This window comes from Hyperolius riggenbachi, chromosome 3 (assembly GCF_040937935.1).
Source record: "Hyperolius riggenbachi isolate aHypRig1 chromosome 3, aHypRig1.pri, whole genome shotgun sequence".
Classification (NCBI taxonomy): domain Eukaryota; kingdom Metazoa; phylum Chordata; class Amphibia; order Anura; family Hyperoliidae; genus Hyperolius; species Hyperolius riggenbachi.
Window position 1 is genome coordinate 207,859,606 of NC_090648.1, and position 19,743 is coordinate 207,879,348.

At 41.9% G+C, this 19,743-nt stretch overlaps 1 pseudogene; it reads left to right on the plus strand.

Moving 5' to 3' along the window:
- The window catches only part of LOC137562262 (dual oxidase 1-like), a 138,570-nt pseudogene that overhangs the window by 103,816 nt on the left and 15,011 nt on the right, over positions 1-19,743 (plus strand).

Genomic DNA, 19,743 nt, shown 5'->3' on the forward strand with positions numbered 1-19,743 from the left:
CATCTCATCTAGGAAGTAGGTAACCATATACAGTAGTATTAACATACCTTAACAAGCTTTTGGTTTTTGACAGAGATTGATAAGACCTCAACGCATTTCATGAACTATTAAAGGGAACCAGAGATGAACGTTTCACACAAAATAAACATATCAGTCGATAGCTTGTAAAGAATAAATGCTCTACCTGATAATTTTGCCGCTCTGGTGTGCCTTTTTTAGTGTTTTTTATCCATTATTGCTCGAGGAAAAATCAAATATGGCCGCCGGCTCATATCACTTCTGCTTCCAGGTTATGAGGTGTTCTGGATGTGCTGTCTAGGCTATATGAGACTAGGCTGCTATCTAGGCTAAATGCAGCCTTTCATCTATGTGCTTTCATTTTGGTATGATCTGCCTGTAGGAAGTGTCACTGATAATAACTGCAGTTTCATTCCTATGAGAATCTAGTGCACACAGAGCACACAGGGATCATATTACAGCCACAGAGCTTCTCTCTCAGGAGCAGCCCCCTCCCATGTCATCACAGCTCTCAGTATGCAAAGCAGAAGATCTAAGCCAGGAGGGGGAAGGCTTGGGCTTGAAAGGACTTCACAGAAGAGTGACTCAGCTATAATGATTCCAGGTCAAACCTCGACTGAATTGTCAGTGGATTCTTATCACAGTTGCTAATAGACTAATTAAGCAGATAACAATGAAACTAAAAGCAGGGTAGGTGTTTACTGTCATGTTCCCACTGATAAATGTAATAAAATACATGAGGGTGCTTCATCTCTGGTTCTCTTTAAGCAGATAGTGCTCACTTCTTCAAAAGCAATTCCCAGCTCTTTTTTAGTTTGTTGTTATTGTAAGGACCCATTCCAGTTTTTATTACATTTCTTATTTATTTATATAAAGAATAATACAATCCATAGTGGTCATTGGTCCAGTGTGCAAATATCCTCAGATGTCATGTCAGACACTTCTTTTGCTTTGTTATACAAATGAGAAGGTACAGTGCAGTAAAGTTGTATAGGCATCTGTTAGTAAAGCACAAACTAACCATTTAAACTATTTCAGACATTTGTGACTGTACTATTATGATTAATGCTGATGCCCTTTATTTTCTCAGATCTGAATTTCCAGAAAAATTCTACTGGTGGTTTTTTGAGACAGTGCCAGGTAAGAGTTCACCAAGTCGCATCTTGCTCTCAAAATCATTTGTTATGGCATATTGTAAAATAAACACAAAGAGAGGATGCATCTTTGTGTAACACCACTCAGAATAGGATACTTTTATCATTCATCCATATAAAAGCTCTTTCACTAAAATCAAATGCAGAGCAGTTTCATGGGGTCCAAATGCAGATTGCAACATCGGGTCTATGTTGCAATCTTTTCTGAATATAAGGGGGCAAGACATAAGCACATCCACGTCTCTAAACTCATGGGTGTTATCACTTTTGGAAAAATGCACATTAGAGAAATATTCACTAGGGATAAACTGATATTTCCTACACAAGTATTTAACATTTTAAGCATAATAAAGTGGACCTGAACTCTTGCACGGGACAGAGGGAAAACATAGAGAAATGCACCCTGTATGTATTTAGAGAGTTTAGCCTGTTTAATTCGCCCTCATTTGTGTCTTATCACAAGTTGTAATTTGATATCTACACTGTGTCACATGACTGCTATGGTAGAGATGGCAGATAAGCCCATCTGAAAGCACAGGCTGCTAACAATATGTCATTTTCCATGAATCAGGAGGTGGAAACAGTGCAGCTTTATGTTAGGATTTGTTTTAGCCGTAACAAAGAAATGTTTGCTTGCAATATTATAGTAATGTATAGCAGCATGCCTGCAGACCCCTAATTGGTAAATTAACTGTTTGCCATCCATTGCCATGGGCTGATATACCCTAGGCAATGGCTATAATGATTGCCTGCAAACAGCACATGGCTGCTTTATAACCAGTCATTTTGTCAAGTAGAAAAGTTAAAACATCATGCAACCTCACATAAATAAGCCTTTTGACTTAGAATGAATGATGAATAATTGAGCTGGTACATACATGTAATATAATAATAATAACACTTTTACATGCAGGTTTGACTGGAGTTCTTCTTCTGTTGGTTATGGCTTTTTTGTACATATTTTCTACACATTACTTCCGGCGTGTCAGTTTCCGCGGGTTCTGGATAATGCATCATCTGTATGTTATCTTTTATATTTTGGTAAGTTATGGATTGTGGATACTAATCCTAAAATATTTTGGTGACAACAATAGAATGTAAAATAGCTATTCTGTTAGATAAGTAATTCTTTAGGGCCCGTTTCCACTAGTGCGGTGCGGAATCGCTGCATATCACCGCTGACAAAATCGCATGCGGATGCGATTCCGCATGCGTTTTTTGCCGCGATTTCGCATAGGCAGGGTATATGCGATTTTAACCATGTCACTGCCTGTGTCAATTTACATTACTTTCAATGCGAAATCGCACGCGAAATCGCGGGAAAAAACGCATGCAAAAAACGCATGCGATTTCCCTATTAAATACATTGCCTGCGATTCGCCTGCATTCCACACGCAGGCGAATTCTGCAGGGTCTACCGTGCAGAAAAATCCTGCACATAAAAACGCAAATGAAAACTGACAAGTGGAAACAGTCCCATCCACTTGTATTGCTTATGCGAATCCGCATGCGTTGACTGCATGCGGATTCGCGCTAGTGGAAACGGGCCCTTAGATAGAATCATACAGTTCAAATATGATGGAAATTGAGCCTTACTGTAAAGCAAACCTATAGAAAAAAATGTAATTGGCCATTAAATCCCATTGTCATCATTGACCATATAAATGATGATGTAGAAATTATGTATAGCAAACCCTTATGCTAGAATTGCAAACTGTGATATGAGCATATGTGCTGATCTATAGAGTAGAACAAAAAGTAGTTGAAACTATGTTTTTTGTAAACACAATGCTTAACCCTGTTGACCTATTCCAGTGATCTGCAAACTTGTCTCTCCAGCTGTTAAGGAACTACAAGCACCACTATGCATTGCAGGAGTCTGACAGTCACAGTCATGATTGATAAAGGCAAATGCATTGTGGGACTTGTAGTTCCTAACAGCTGGAAAGCCAAGTTTGAGCTTTAGTAGAGGGTCCAAAAGTCTATGTCCCCATCAGAAAAAGTATATTTACAGCAAGTAAGAATTCTTTAACACTACTCAGCACCAAAGGGCTATGTGGGAGTGGAGGCTTATGTGCATGTCACCAGCAGCAGTATCCAGGCATGTGGCTATGTGGACTTGTAACACAAATTAAATAAGAAAAAGACAGACACTGTACAATGAAAAATAAATAAAGTTCATTTCGTGCTTCTCACACCTTTTCTTCGATTTATTCAAAATTTAAAAAAATCCACATCCCATCTTCCCTATCCCAAGTTGAGTCTCCTCTTTATTCAAAAGCCTCTATAGGGATATATATGAATGAAGAAAAAGAAACAACTTAAAAGAATAAAGGAAATTGGAGGAGTTAATATACTATAACTAGACTTTTCTAGATTCTCATAAGTCTGTCCCCTGAAGCAATAAATATGCGTCCATGGAAAAAGTCATCTGGTAACTTGAGTGCCTTATAAAGCTGATAGTAGAATATCAGTAATGTTACTGAAATCTTACTATCAATTTCCCTAACCAAACTCCTACGTTATCCCTCTCCTACCTATGCCTAACACCCCTCCACCTACACCTAACGCTAACCCCATCTACATCATAACCAGCGTGTCCAGCGCTCGCTGTAGCTGAAACTCCTAGAAACCACCGACACTCAGCTATGCTAAAGCTGAGTGCCCCTTTCCATTGCTGAACCCCCAGCACTGTGAGAGCCCCCCCACCCCCTCCACACACACACACGGCTATGCTATGGGGGCATCTAAATGACTAGGTGTCCCTCACTTTGATAAATACAAACTGCTATTCAATAAGCATAGGAACTTTATTCATCTTAGAGTTTTTTTTAGGAATGTGATGTAGACTTTTTAATTTCACTTGCACAGTGGTAAGGGTCTCATTACTTGTACATTGGGTTGGACATGTCAGGCTACTTACATTGACTAGATAACTATTTGTATAGTTGCACATAACCATCCCTAACTGCATCACCATCTCATTTCATTAGGGCATAGTTAGTGCACAACCCAGCTAGTATCAGACTAAATGCTTCCCAATGCCACACATCCTCCCAGTTTTCCAAGTTTTCCACTAATTGCCAGTAAAACAGGCAATCCATTTTACATTCTGTTTGCTGATTTTCAAGGCTTTAATAACCTAAGTCAGGAATAGTGAGAAGGAACAAATTGAAATGCACAACCCTACACATCCTTTGCACTGCACATAGATATTACCTGTTGGATGATTCCACGAAAAAATATCTCTGTGGATCTCACTCCCATCATTAGTCCAACATTTTTGACAACTGAACATCTTCGAAAAATGTCTTAATGTCTTTTTTGAGAATGCACATTTTTTCCACCAAGTACTTGCTGGTTTAAAAAAGCCTAATGCCCATTATTGGTAGATTAGTGTTTCCAGCAGAGAGCTCTTTTTTATGTTTCCAAAGCACCCATGGAAGCATATGACTCTTTCTGAAGAACACAACACCTGATATTTACCATGCAGAAGGCCCATACAATCGTAAGCCTTTTACACACATACAAGTTATGCCAATCAGAAGGGACCGGGACTCAATTCCTCAGGAGATATTGCAGGGCGGATACTGTACCGATGTGTTGCCAGCGTGCAGACTAGCGACACATTTTCTTGCTATGCAGGGGGAGGGGAAGGGCCTACAGAGTGGTGCAGGAGGAGAACATTGGGAGCCCCTATGTACACACTAAGTTTTAGATATTGACCACCTTGGCTGATTTTCATTTGTAAACAAATGTGTGCATGGCACGACTAGAGGGATTTCATGCAGTCTTGCTTCACAACCTGTGTCCCAGAGATGCACACCTGCTTCAATGGAAACTGGTCCTAAACTAATAACAATAAAGATATGAGTCGCCACCACATTCACTAATCGAAATTTAGCAGTCTGATATCAGGAACAAATAAAGGACTTCCACAGAACAGTTTTTTCGTTTTATACAGATTACTGATTAACATGAGAGTTCAATCAGACAGTCACTGACACTAAATATTTACATCTAATTGCTGAATTGTAATTATTCTTCTTTCTTATCTTGCCACTGGAGGAGAGTGTTGCAGTGAGTGAGGTGAGTGGGGGAACAATGCACTTGGCCAGTGCTTAGACAAATCAAACCACGGGACTCATTGCTGGCCAAGGCACTGAGGGGCATTGGGGGCCGCTGTACATGCACTAGATTCTAGATCAGGCATGGGCAAACTTGGCCCTCCAGCTGTTGAGGAACTACAAGGAGGAGGAGTCTGACAGCCACGGTCATGACTCATAAAGGCAAAAGAATTGTGGGATTTGTAGTTCCTTAACAGCTTGATGGCCAAGTTTGCCCATGCCTGTTCTAGATAATGACCGCCTTGGTTGAGTTTCATTTGTGTACAAGGCTTTAAAGCGGAATGTAACCCAGCAATTCTTCTTTGCTCACATTATTTACAGCATATTACTGTATATACTACCAGCATTTTTTTACTAGAACAACATTCAAAGGGTTAAACACAGGACAGAAAAGCTCATTGCCAGGAAAGCTGGTCGCATCCGAACAGGAGATAATGTTATCTTGTGTTTAATTGTATCAAGTGAGGAATGTAAACAAACACTTCTCTGACACTGCAGACTCTCCTGAACACAGACAGTCAGAAAGCATTTCTACTTATATTTCAAGATGAAAAAAAAACAGTTATGAATAAAATGCAAAGTCAGCTCTCAGAGCAAAAAAGTGTACTTTGTAAACTTGTAATTTCTAAATGAATAATAATACGTATGCACAAAAGCAAATGTGATAACCGTATGGCATATAAAAAGTAGGAAAACATGTTTTTATTGAATATTATATCAGGGGTTTATACCGCTTTAACTATGTTGAAAGGGCCAAGCCTGTTGTCTGGTTAGAGCGTTTTTAATTCAGAAGTTGCTTTTTTACATTAACTAAGGGCTTATTTGCACTAGTGGTGATTCACTGCATTTCCCCACATGCAAATTTTGATGGGAAAATGCAGCCTATTGAAAGCAATAGACTGATGTCCGATACATGCAGCAAAAAATTGCGTCACACATGCAATACCTGATAGCTCTGCATGGCACGGCTAGAGGGATTTGGGTACGTTCTTGCATCACAGTAAGTGCTGCCCTGTGTCTCAGAGATGCACACCCACTACAGTGGAAACGGGACCTAAAAAAAAGAACAATAAAGATGTGTCACCACATTCACCTATCAATGCAATCTCTGACATCAGGAACAGATAAAGGACTTCCACAGAAGCAGTTCTAGCATTTTATAGAGATTACTGATTAACATGAGAGTTGATGAGAGTCAGACAGTCACTGACATTGAATCTTTAAATCTAATTGCTGAATTGAATTTTTCTTCTTTCTTTCTTTCTTATCTTTTTTTATTTTCCAGACTATCATTCATGGCAGTTTTGCATTGATCCAGCAGCCACGATTTTATATTTACTTAATTGTCCCGGCTATCATCTTTGTCATTGACAAAATGATTAGTTTGAGCAGGAAGAAGACAGAGATTGAAGTCTTAGACGCAAAACGGCTTCCTTCAGGTATTCCAAGTCAACCACCATAGAATGTAAAAGAAATAAGATGTTTCCTGGATACCAGTTGCATGAAATACCAAATGACAACCTCTTAACTTTTTGTTGAACTTCATGATACATTTCGGCTACTTTCACACTATACACATTGTGATGGGATCTCAACGGTGGTGAAAAGTCACATCACACGCTAGGAGTGCAATGTGAAGTACATTTAAAGTATGCCTTCACTGCCACTGTAAACACGTATATTGTCTTTAAGAGCACAGCACGCCATGCGTTATTCCAAAGGAGCCCACTGCACAGCACTGCTAATGCACAATGTTGAGTTGTCTTGTGTTCTATAGAAGGCTGAGAAAACCAGCAGTGCACGGTTCCTTGTTAACCCCAAGATATGATGAGCAGGGAAGCATTGAAGGGGGAGGGGGGAGTTTGTATTAGTGGTGGTGGCCCAATCTTCCAACCCCCAAGCTAGCTCTGCATGTTTATGAGGTTTTCCACTGATGGTGTAAACGTTTAGGCCCCGTTCACACTGCACGCGTTTCCAGCCGCGTTTTGGAAACGCGTGCAGGAGGCCGACACGCACGACATCAGACAGTGCATAGAGTGCAATGTCTGATGTTCACACTGCATGCATTCTGGACCTGTGCGGTCTGGGAACGCATGCTGCACGCATTTTTTGTAAAAACGCGTGGCTGTCCCATTCACTTTTCAGTGATGAGATCAGCCACGCAACGCACACAAACGCGGATGGCGTGTGTTCGTACGCGTTGCGTTCCACACGCATGGCCATCCGCGTTTGTGATGTGAACGGGGCCTTACAGAAAGTGCCTGCACTATCACAGTGTTTATTTTGATAAATCTGAGAAGATGTTTTCCAAGGAGGATCCGCTAGCTGGTTAAAGGATCACTTGCAACGAATTCCCAGTCTGCTCCACTTCAGCTCGTCCTGCATTCATCACATCTGTCCATATGCATCGCCGCTCACCTGTACCACCGCTCGGGTCTGTCCATATTCAGCCCAGAGGCCCGCAGGAGCATGGGGCTCTCCATAGTCTGTATTAGGCCAATTCTCCCTAGCAACAGGGAGAATTTTCATTGGTCCACCATAAACCAATGAGAAGTTTCCCTGTTGCTGAGAATTCCCATTGGTCTTTTGCAGGCCAATGGAGATCCCCATACTTCTTCCGGCCACCATGCTGTGTAGAAGGGACCAAGCGGCAGCAATCGGCGGAGAGACACGTACGTTTTATGTCACGGCTGCGATCGAAATGAGCGAAGTGGACACAACAATTAGTCTAGTGAGAACGGACAGCGTCCGTTCTCATAGGCTGTCAATGGATACATTTTCCCAGTGGGTCTAGGAAAATTTGCCAAGATTGGACTCTGCCTTCCGCTTAGCATTCCGCTTGTGTGGGGCAGCAAGTGGATCCTTTTGGAATGGAGGCGGATCCTATTTTTAACATTAGGATCCGCTTCCTGTGCTAAGTGGAACTTAAAAAACGTCCTGAACAGTTACATTTTTTAAGCAAGTGTGAACCGGCCCTCACTTTGAAAATAAAAATTGGAATCAGGATAAATGTTTCAGGGAACTGACAGCCATCCTCGCAAAGAGAGTCTGTGTATACTAATCAGAAATGTGAAACATATCTTCTACAAAAGGAAATGGACAACAGGCAAGCCTTTAATTTGATCTTTGTATGCACCATACACATAACTGGATAATTAAACACATGTTTTATATAAGTTTGCATTAACCATTTCTAATCACACATTACTGTGATAAATTATGCCCCTGTAATGAAAAATATTTCCTCATTATATAAACAGGATGACCACAGCAGCACAGCTATATAAATGGCAGGAGACACACCCAACCATTCTGTCTGTCTTCACATCATATAAGATTTTTTTTTCTATGAGCTAAAGGATGATTAAAAGTATATTAGTTTTTAATTTTTACAGATACTCTTAAAATATTTTGCAGCTTGGATGTGTTCCTTATGCATCAGTGTAACCTACGTTCTGCTTTTCATGTTTCCTTTCCATTTCAGGTGTGACATATCTGAAATTCCAGCGTCCCAGTGACTTTGATTATAAATCTGGCCAGTGGGTTAGAATTGCCTGCTTATCACTTGGTACGAACGAATACCACCCTTTCACATTAACTTCTGCACCCCATGAGGATGCATTAACTTTACACATAAGAGCAGTTGGTCCCTGGACCACACAGCTAAGAGAGGTCTACACATCTCATAACACAGAAGAGGCGCACTACCCAAAGGTATTTATTTATAACAAACAACTGTATTTCGATTCTGTTCTGTTTCTGTATAGTAGGCAGACCCGTTTCTAGGGGCCGTGCAGCCGTGCGGCAGCCCTGAGCGCAGACAGCCAAAGGGCGCTGTGAACTCTCCCTCCCTCTCCCCAGGGGACTGCAAAGTAATTAGTTCAGGGAAGCACTGTATACAGCTACACTGACTGGCCAGGGGGGAAGGGGGGCAATCTCCCCCCAGGCCACCTTTCATTCAGTGATTTAGGGCAGGTCTGGTGTCTGGTGTATTTGGGTTTGTTGTAAGGCAATGTGAAACTTGAGGCTAGCTGATAAAAGTGCAATCAGAAGACAGGCAAGCTGGCAAATATACACAGCATGAATGATGCAGAGCTTGCCTGAAGGGTCTGTGGGCAAACATCTGTCTGGTCTCTCCCCATTGTTATTATGACTGCATGTGTGGGTAAGGTGTTCTACAAGTTGAAAAGTTTTTGACAGTCCCTAGACTCCAGGAGGGCTGCTTTCTGACTTGTGTGAGGGACTGTCAGGGACAGGAGTCCTATGATAGGCAAGTAGTCTCTGTGTGATGTGCAATACAGATAAGCTCTCTGCTCCATCTCAGGCTATTCTCAATTTCTCTCCACTCCTCTGGGCTAGTGCACGCAAAAATAGCAATAGCAATCGCTAGCAATTTGTGAGTGTGATTTTGTGAAGCGATTTTCAGAGCTATTTTTAATGAATTGCTCCAAAAAATGCTACACACTGCATGTAGCATTTTTTGGAGCAATTCATTAAAAAAAACGCTCTGAAAATCGTTTCACAAAATCACACTCACAAATTGCTAGCGATTGCTATTGCGATTTTGGCGTGCACTAGCCCAGAGAGAGGAGGAGTGGAGAGAAATTGAGAATAGCCTGAGATGGAGCAGAGAGCTTATCTGTATTGCACATCACACAGAGGCTACTTGCCTGTAATAGGACTCCTGTCCCTGCCAGTCTCTCACACAAGTCAGAAAGTAGCCCTCCTGGATTCTAGGGACTGTCAAAAACTTTAACTTGTATAACACCTTATCCACACATGCAGTCATAATAACAATGGGGAGAGACCAGACAGATGTTTGCACACGGACCCTCCAGGCAAGCTCTGCATCATGCTGTGTATATTTACCAGCTTGCCTGTCCTCTGATTGCACTTTTATCAGCTAGCATTGCCTTACAACAAACCCCAATACACCAGACACCAAACCTACCCTAAATCACTGAATGAAAGGTGGCCTGGGGGGAGATTGCCCCCCTGGTCAGTCCGCCCCTGAACTATACTGGATACCTATACTGGAGGCACCTACCTGGCTAATCTATACTCGGGGCAATTATACTGGGGCACCTATGCCTGGCTACCTATATTGGGGGGACCTATAGCCCACTACCTATACTGAGTGCAACTAGACCTAGCTAACCTATACTGCAGGCACCTATACCTGGCTCCGGCACGGGGGGGCGCAATTTTTACACTCTCGCAGTGGGTGCATTTTAGCCTAGAAACTGCCCTGATAGTAGGTAAAGGCAGGGTAACCGTATCAACCCCCATTAGTATGCACATGCAATAAGAAGATTTGCTATATATACCTTATACACATGTTTTTCATTTATATGTTATTAGATGTACAAATTTTAAAGATTTCCTTTGGCTAGCTGGCACTACTCACCTACTGGTAATTTATATAAGACAAGTGATAGGTTATGTGCATTAGATTGCATTTTTCACAATCCTTTCTACGAAATGAATGAGGACACAGGTCATACCAACATATTCATTGTCAGGAATCACACTGCTTGGTGAGCAGGCCACTTCCATTATTTATCAAACCAATGTACAGGAGCTCTGCCCAGCAATCTTTTTAAAGCAGTTTACATGCACATGGACAATATATAGGTTTTTAAACGTAACATATAAATGAGAGGTAATCACTTACCTCTTCAGAAGATACAGACAACAGAACAACTGGAAGAATATTTAATAAAACATTTTGAGTAAGTATTTTCCAGTTGAACTGGTGTCTGTATCTAAGGATACTAAACCATTGGGCTTGTGGTCTCTCTACCTATCGTTTAGGTGCTCTTGGTCACTACAAGAATCACCGAACACCTTCTGCACATGGACAAGGTTTTTCTATGAAAAACACAAACTAAAAAGCATATCCTTCCACCCTCCCAAGCCACATTAATTCATTTTCCACAGTGCATATTAGGTGACTAGGAAGCTCCATGCTGGTGAGCTCTCTCCCCTGAACAATACAGGGGAGAGAGCTCACCAGCTTTGAAATGGATGGGGAAAAACTGGAAAATCCTTCTCTCTTGCAAAGCATTGTCCCAATGTTATGGATAAAAGGCTCGTCTCAACTCCATGTGCCCCCTGGAGAACATGAAAGAATTACAATCTGGAGCCTATCCTTACAATAATTTAGCCTTCAGATACATAAGCCTTCATCCCAGGTACACTAGCACGATTTACCCACTCCTAAAAAGGGCTACATTTTTTTATATTAATCACAAAAACCCTTGCAGTTTTCTCCTCATCTCGGAGTTGTCCTTTAACGTCTATTTTTAAATGATTGAAAAATCTTAATATAGAGTCAATGGACTCTATTCACAAAACTTCTCATAAATTACTTATTTATCATCTAATTGATAAAAAATAGCCTTTCAGCACATTTACAAGAAAAATAATAACACAAAGTAAGTTGTTCCTGATTAACTTCATTTCAATATTACTTTTCTTACCTTAACCACTTCAGGACCACAGTCTTTTCGCCCCTTAAGGACCAGAGCCTTTTTCTCCATTCAGACCACTGCAGCTTTCACGGTTTATTGCTCGCTCATACAACCTACCACCTAAATGAATTTTACCTCCTTTTCTTGTCACTAATACAGCTTTCTTTTGGTGCTATTTGATTGCTCCTGTGATTTTTACTTTTTATTATATTCAGCAAAAAAGACATGAATTTTGGCAAAAAAATGATTTTTTTTAACTTTCTGTGCTGACATTTTTCAAATAAAGTAAAATTTCCTATACATTTGAGCGCGAAAGTTATTCTGTTACATGTCTTTGATAAAAAAAAAACCATTCAGTGTATATTTATTGGATTGGGTAAAAGTTATAGCGTTTACAAACTATGGTGCCAAAAGTGAATTTTCCCATTTTCAAGCATCTCTGACTTTTCTGCGCACCTGTCAGGTTTCATGAGGGGCTAAAATTCCAGGAAAGTACAAATACCCCCCAAATGACCCCATTTTGGAAAGAAGACATCCCAAAGTATTCAGTGAGAGGCTTGGTGTGTTCATAGAAGATTTTATTTTTTGTCACAAGTTAGCGGAAAATGACACTTTCTGACAAAAAAGAAAAAAAAAAAAAGTTTCCATTTCTTCTAACTTGCGACAAAAAAAAATGAAATCTGCCACGGACTCACTATGCTCCTCTCTGAATACCTTGAAGTGTCTACTTTCCAAAATGGGGTCATTTGTGGGGTGTGTTCACTGTCCTGGCATTTTGGGGGGTGCCTAATTGTAAGCACCCCTGTAAAGCCTAAAGATGCTCATTGGACTTTGGGCCCCTTAGCGCAGTTAGGCTTCAAAAAAGTGCCACACATGTGGTATTGCCGTACTCAGGAGAAGTAGTATAATGTGTTTTGGGGTGTATTTTTACACATACCCATGCTAGGTGGGAGAAATATCTCCGTAAATGACAATTTTTTTTTTTTTTTTACACACAATTGTCTATTTATAGAGATATTTCTCCCACTCAGCATGGGTATGTGGAAAAATACACCCCAAAACACATTATAATACTTCTCCTGAGTACGGCGATACCACATGTGTGGCACTTTTTTGCACCCTAACTGCGCTAAGGGGCCCAAAGTCCAATGAGTACCTTTAGGATTTCACAGGTCATTTTGAGAAATTTGGTTTCAAGACTACTCCTCACGGTTTAGGGCCCCTAAAATGCCAGGACAGTATAGGAACCCCACAAATTACCCCATTTGAGAAAGAAGACACCCCAAGGTATTCCGTTAGGAGTATGGTGAGTTCATAGAAGATTTTTTTTTTGTCACAAGTTAGCAGAAATTGATTTTAATTTTTTTTTCACAAAGTGTCATTTACCGCTAACTTGTGACAAAAAATAAAATCTTCTATGAACTCACCGTACTCCTAACAGAATACCTTGGGGTGTCTTCTTTCTAAAATGGTGTCATTTGTGGGATTCCTATACTGCCCTGGCATTTTAGGGGCCCTAAACCGTGAGGAGTAGTCTTGAAACCAAATGTCGCAAAATGACCTGTGAAATCCTAAAGGTACTCATTGGACTTTGGGCCCCTTAGCGCAGTTAGGGTGCAAAAAAGTGCCACACATGTGGTATTGCCGTACTTGGGAGAAGTATTATAATGTGTTTTGGGGTGTATTTTTACACATACCCATGCTGGGTGGGAGAAATATCTCTGTAAATGACAATTATTTGATTTTTTTTACACACAATTGTCCATTTACAGAGAGATTTCTCCCACCCAGCATGGGTATGTATAAAAATACACCCCAAAACACATTATACTACTTCTTCTGAGTACGGCGATACCACATGTGTGACACTTTTTTGCAGCCTAGGTGCGCTAAGGGGCCCAACGTCCTATTCACAGGTCATTTTGAGGCATTTGTTTTCTAGACTACTTCTCACGGTTTAGGGCCCCTAAAATGCCAGGGCAGTATAGGAACCCCACAAGTGACCCCATTTTAGAAAGAAGACACCCCAAGGTATTCCGTTAGGGGTATGGTGAGTTCGTAGAAGATTTTATTTTTTGTCACAAGTTAGTGAAAAATGACACTTTGTGAAAAAAACAATAAAAATCCAATTTCCGCTAACTTTTGACAAAAAATAAAATCTTCTATGAACTCATCATATCTTCCAATCAAGTCAGCACCATCAGTAAGTATAGCTCTTTATTGGTTAAAACAGCAGCATGACAGTCATCCTGTTCAGCGACAGCCTCGCTGTTTCGGTCCTCAGACCTTTATCAAGCTGTGTAGAATCATATCACACTTGTATAATACACCACATGTTCTTATATAGTGGTCACTGAGCTCTAGCACCAATCAGGTGCAAGTGCCTTGTAGCCAATCAGCTCACAGCGGTGGTCAGGCGGACTGCATAGAAGACTGCAGTATCTAGCATGTAAATGGGAAACATCCCATAATATTGCCAACCAGCCCCTATATGTATATAAGCCACCCCCACAAAGCGGACCACAAAGGAAACCGCTCATTGTATATGTAGATATATGCGCAGTTGCGCAACACTCACCAGGAGCCGACACTCTGCGAGACGGCACTGCGTCCTCCAACCCAGCCGCTTCCTGAATGAGTCATCATGACGTCTAGCGCCATGTGACTCCATCATGTGATGCCTGTGTCACCAGGGGGCGTCCACCAGACGCACTATCACCATGGTGATCATATACAAGCGCAGCCAGCTAGTAAGCCGGCTCTGCGCTGAGTAAATAAACATACGTCAGTAACGAGTGGGCTAAGGAACTCACCACCGGCTCCCAGGTCCCACCTCCTGTTAGAGTATCAAGAAAAAGGGGGGGGGGGGAAAGGAAAACTTACAGACCACCAATGTTCGTCGCCGGCTCCCAAGGCACTACAATAAAAACATAAATACAATATTAGTTATAGATCCCACTCATTCCAATTTAAAGGCACAGTAGGTTCACCCTTATACTAAATGCATGCTAGTAGGTCATATTCTTTATTTAAGCCCCCCCTCCCCATGGTACCAAGTCTTCGAATCCAACTTGCCTCTTTCACTAGTAACATTTTATTCCTATCCCCCCTTCTAGGATGTTGGGGTGCATGATCTATAACTTGCACCCTCAGCTGTGTAACAGAATGGCCATGTTGTTTAAAATGCAAGGAAACCGCTTGATCCTCATCCCCCTTTCTAATTGCACTCTTGTGTGACGAAATTCTATCTTTCAATGGCTGCGTCGTTTTACCTACATATCCAAGTCCACATGGACATTTTAAAAGGTATACGACAAACGTCGAGTCACAATCAAAATGACCTCTCACATAGAATTTGCGTCCACTAGAGGGATGGGTAAAGCAGTTTCCTTTGTTAACTAGACTGCACATGTGACAATGGAGACAAGGGAAAGTACCACTTCTAATACATCTCTCCCTAGGTAGTTCAAAGGTACTCATAACCTTGTCCCTAATAGTTGGGGGACGTTTAAAAGACATCAGGGGTGGGTGTCTAAACTCCTCAATATGAGGGAAGGCAGTAGCTTCCAGTGTTTTCTAATAACTGTACTAATCTGGTTACTCCAACTATTGTACATAGTAACAAACGGGATTCTCGGACCACCCGGTCGCCCATTATTTGGGGATTTTTTCTTTGTAAGGGTTTCTGCTGGATACCCCCTTCTCTTAAATTTGTCCTGCATTTGTTGAATCCTAATTCTTTTTTTCTCTGGATCAGCTACCAATCTCTCTACCCTAGTTAGTTGCCCCCTAGGTATATTATCTTTAATGTGTCCCGGATGAAAACTGCCGTACTCTAAAATGGAATTACGGTCTGTTGGTTTGGTGTACAGGTCTGTGAGTAATCTATCACCAGACCTGTACACCACAGTATCCAGAAATGGCACCTCATCCAATGCCACATGTGCAGTCAGTCTAATTGGTGGACACTTGGCTCCTAGTTCACAAATAAAAGTGTCAAGGGTCGAACGCGGCCCCGCCCACACGCAAAAAATGTCATCTATGAATCTCCACCAACATTTAGCATGTTGGCGGAACAGGGCACTGTTATAAATGAATGCTTCCTCATACTGCCCCATAAAAAGATTTGCGTAGGACGGGGCCACGTTTGACCCCATCGCTGTTCCCCTACGTTGTACATAAAAGTGACCCTCAAACAGGAAATAGTTCTCCTGCAAGATTATCTGTAACAACGAAATCACAAATTTCCTCTGAGGAATCGATAAATCTGAATGCGTCAACAAGTACCAGTCTACCGCCTCTACACCTCCATCATGTGGGATGGAGGTGTAGAGGCTCTCGACATCCAATGTTACCAAAAGAGACTCTGACGTAACTGCTGTTAAGGTATTTAATCTCTCAATAAACATGCTTGTATCCCTCAAGTATGAATCTATGGACTGAACTATCGGTTGTAGCAATTTATCTACAAATTGGGCGAGGGGGACAAACACTGAGTCCACCCCCGATACAATCGGTCTACCGGGGGGAGCGGTGAGGCTTTTATGAATCTTCGGTAAAGTATATAATACTGGTGTCCTTGGAAAGTTCTTAATAAGGAAATGAGCTTCCTCCTGGTCTATAATATCTCTCTCTAATGCATCATCTACCAGTGATTTAATTTTTCTCTGTATTTTAAACAGTGGATCCACTTCCACTCTTAGATAAATTTCTTCCTGTGCTAGTTGTTGCATGGCTTCCTGTTTATAATAGGCCGTATCCAGTATCACCACCGCTCCCCCTTTGTCTGCTGGTCGAATTGTGATCTGTTTGTTTTCTTGTAATGATTTCAGAGCTGATCTTTCCCCATGGGTCAAGTTTGGAGTGACGTGGAAGTTCCTCTTGCCATATTCAGTCTCCAGTTGTTGTAACTCCATATTGACCTTGTTGATAAAGAGGTCAATAACTGGATGGCTTGGTGGATTGAAAGTGCTCTTATTCCTCAAACCCAATGGTTTAAGAGTCAGTTCCTGTTCCTCTCTCACTTCCCTTGACATCGGCCATGGAGGTATTGATGCAAAATACTGTTTTAGTTTTATATTTCTGAAAAAACGACATAGATCTAAATCAACCTTAAAAAAATCTGGTCCAGAAGTCGGACAATATCCTAGTCCATGATTCAATACTCGGGTTTCATCCTCTGTGAGTGTATATTTCGATATATTGACCACTAATTGTGTGTCTGATGTGCCCTCTGGCGTAGATTCATCTTGTTTGTAGCTGCGTTGCCGGATCTCTTTTTGCCTTTTATATTGGAACCTCTTTCCTCCTCTCCTTCTTGGTCTCCTGTTAGAGCCGGGGAGGAGTCCCTGGATGATGTTAAAAAATCAGTCGAAGATGCTTCGCCACCATGTGGTTGTCGGGGTCCCTTCCCTCGTTTAGGGAATTGATTACGTCCACGTTTCTTTAAACTGAAACCTTCTTTTTGCCACACATACACATATCCATTTGTATAGTCCGATACATCTCGGTGGTACTTTGATCGTTTATTCGCCTCCAAGTTTTTACGATAAGTCTCCATTTTTTCTTTAAGATTATCACTGTAGTCCTGTGCATTTGCTGGAGACATTAAACCTCTTAATTGCTTATCAAACATCTCTATTTTCTCCTTGATTTTAGGGATTTCTTTTTGTATGCGATCAATCATATGTAGCATTGCATCAAACGATGCTCGGTTCCATATTCTTTCCCACACACCACAGAAATCCTTCTCTCTAGCAAACATCATAGGGGCCACTTGAGACCTCATGGATCTTGGAATCTTTTTTTGTTGATGGTATTCCGCTAAAGTTGCGGCATGAAGTTCATGATTAATTAATGCTTTGCTCCATGACTCCAAGTCCCGTTTTATCAACTTTTCATCAGGTTTCTGTAAGAAGGAATTTCCTTTTGTGGCTGCGGATAGGATCCTTGCTGTGTCTTCTCCTGAAAACGAGAAGGTCTCACTTGTATTTTCTATCTCCAATTCCATGTTGCTATCTGCTCCTGGTGCATTCCAATAGTGATCTCAATGTAAAGCAAGCACCCACGGAATGGAATTGCGATGTGCTATGACTTGCAGCGTCCTTGCACCAATGGACACACTCCCAAACTTGTCTTCCAATCAAGTCAGCACCATCAGTAAGTATAGCTCTTTATTGGTTAAAACAGCAGCATGACAGTCATCCTGTTCAGCGACAGCCTCGCTGTTTCGGTCCTCAGACCTTTATCAAGCTGTGTAGAATCATATCACACTTGTATAATACACCACATGTTCTTATATAGTGGTCACTGAGCTCTAGCACCAATCAGGTGCAAGTGCCTTGTAGCCAATCAGCTCACAGCGGTGGTCAGGCGGACTGCATAGAAGACTGCAGTATCTAGCATGTAAATGGGAAACATCCCATAATATTGCCAACCAGCCCCTATATGTATATAAGCCACCCCCACAAAACGGACCACAAAGGAAACCGCTCATTGTATATGTAGATATATGCGCAGTTGCGCAACACTCACCAGGAGCCGACACTCTGCGAGACGGCACTGCGTCCTCCAACCCAGCCGCTTCCTGAATGAGTCATCATGACGTCTAGCGCCATGTGACTCCATCATGTGATGCCTGTGTCACCAGGGGGCGTCCACCAGACGCACTATCACCATGGTGATCATATACAAGCGCAGCCAGCTAGTAAGCCGGCTCTGCGCTGAGTAAATAAACATACGTCAGTAACGAGTGGGCTAAGGAACTCACCACCGGCTCCCAGGTCCCACCTCCTGTTAGAGTATCAAGAAAAAGGGGGGGGGGGAAAGGAAAACTTACAGACCACCAATGTTCGTCGCCGGCTCCCAAGGCACTACAATAAAAACATAAATACAATATTAGTTATTAGTTATTAGTTATAGATCCCCCTGGTGGACGCCCCCTGGTGACACAGGCATCACATGATGGAGTCACATGGCGCTAGACGTCATGATGACTCATTCAGGAAGCGGCTGGGTTGGAGGACGCAGTGCCGTCTCGCAGAGTGTCGGCTCCTGGTGAGTGTTGCGCAACTGCGCATATATCTACATATACAATGAGCGGTTTCCTTTGTGGTCCGCTTTGTGGGGGTGGCTTATATACATATAGGGGCTGGTTGGCAATATTATGGGATGTTTCCCATTTACATGCTAGATACTGCAGTCTTCTATGCAGTCCGCCTGACCACCGCTGTGAGCTGATTGGCTACAAGGCACTTGCACCTGATTGGTGCTAGAGCTCAGTGACCACTATATAAGAACATGTGGTGTATTATACAAGTGTGATATGATTCTACACAGCTTGATAAAGGTCTGAGGACCGAAACAGCGAGGCTGTCGCTGAACAGGATGACTGTCATGCTGCTGTTTTAACCAATAAAGAGCTATACTTACTGATGGTGCTGACTTGATTGGAAGACAAGTTTGGGAGTGTGTCCATTGGTGCAAGGACGCTGCAAGTCATAGCACATCGCAATTCCATTCCGTGGGTGCTTGCTTTACATTGAGATCACTATTGGAATGCACCAGGAGCAGATAGCAACATGGAATTGGAGATAGAAAATACAAGTGAGACCTTCTCGTTTTCAGGAGAAGACACAGCAAGGATCCTATCCGCAGCCACAAAAGGAAATTCCTTCTTACAGAAACCTGATGAAAAGTTGATAAAACGGGACTTGGAGTCATGGAGCAAAGCATTAATTAATCATGAACTTCATGCCGCAACTTTAGCGGAATACCATCAACAAAAAAAGATTCCAAGATCCATGAGGTCTCAAGTGGCCCCTATGATGTTTGCTAGAGAGAAGGATTTCTGTGGTGTGTGGGAAAGAATATGGAACCGAGCATCGTTTGATGCAATGCTACATATGATTGATCGCATACAAAAAGAAATCCCTAAAATCAAGGAGAAAATAGAGATGTTTGATAAGCAAT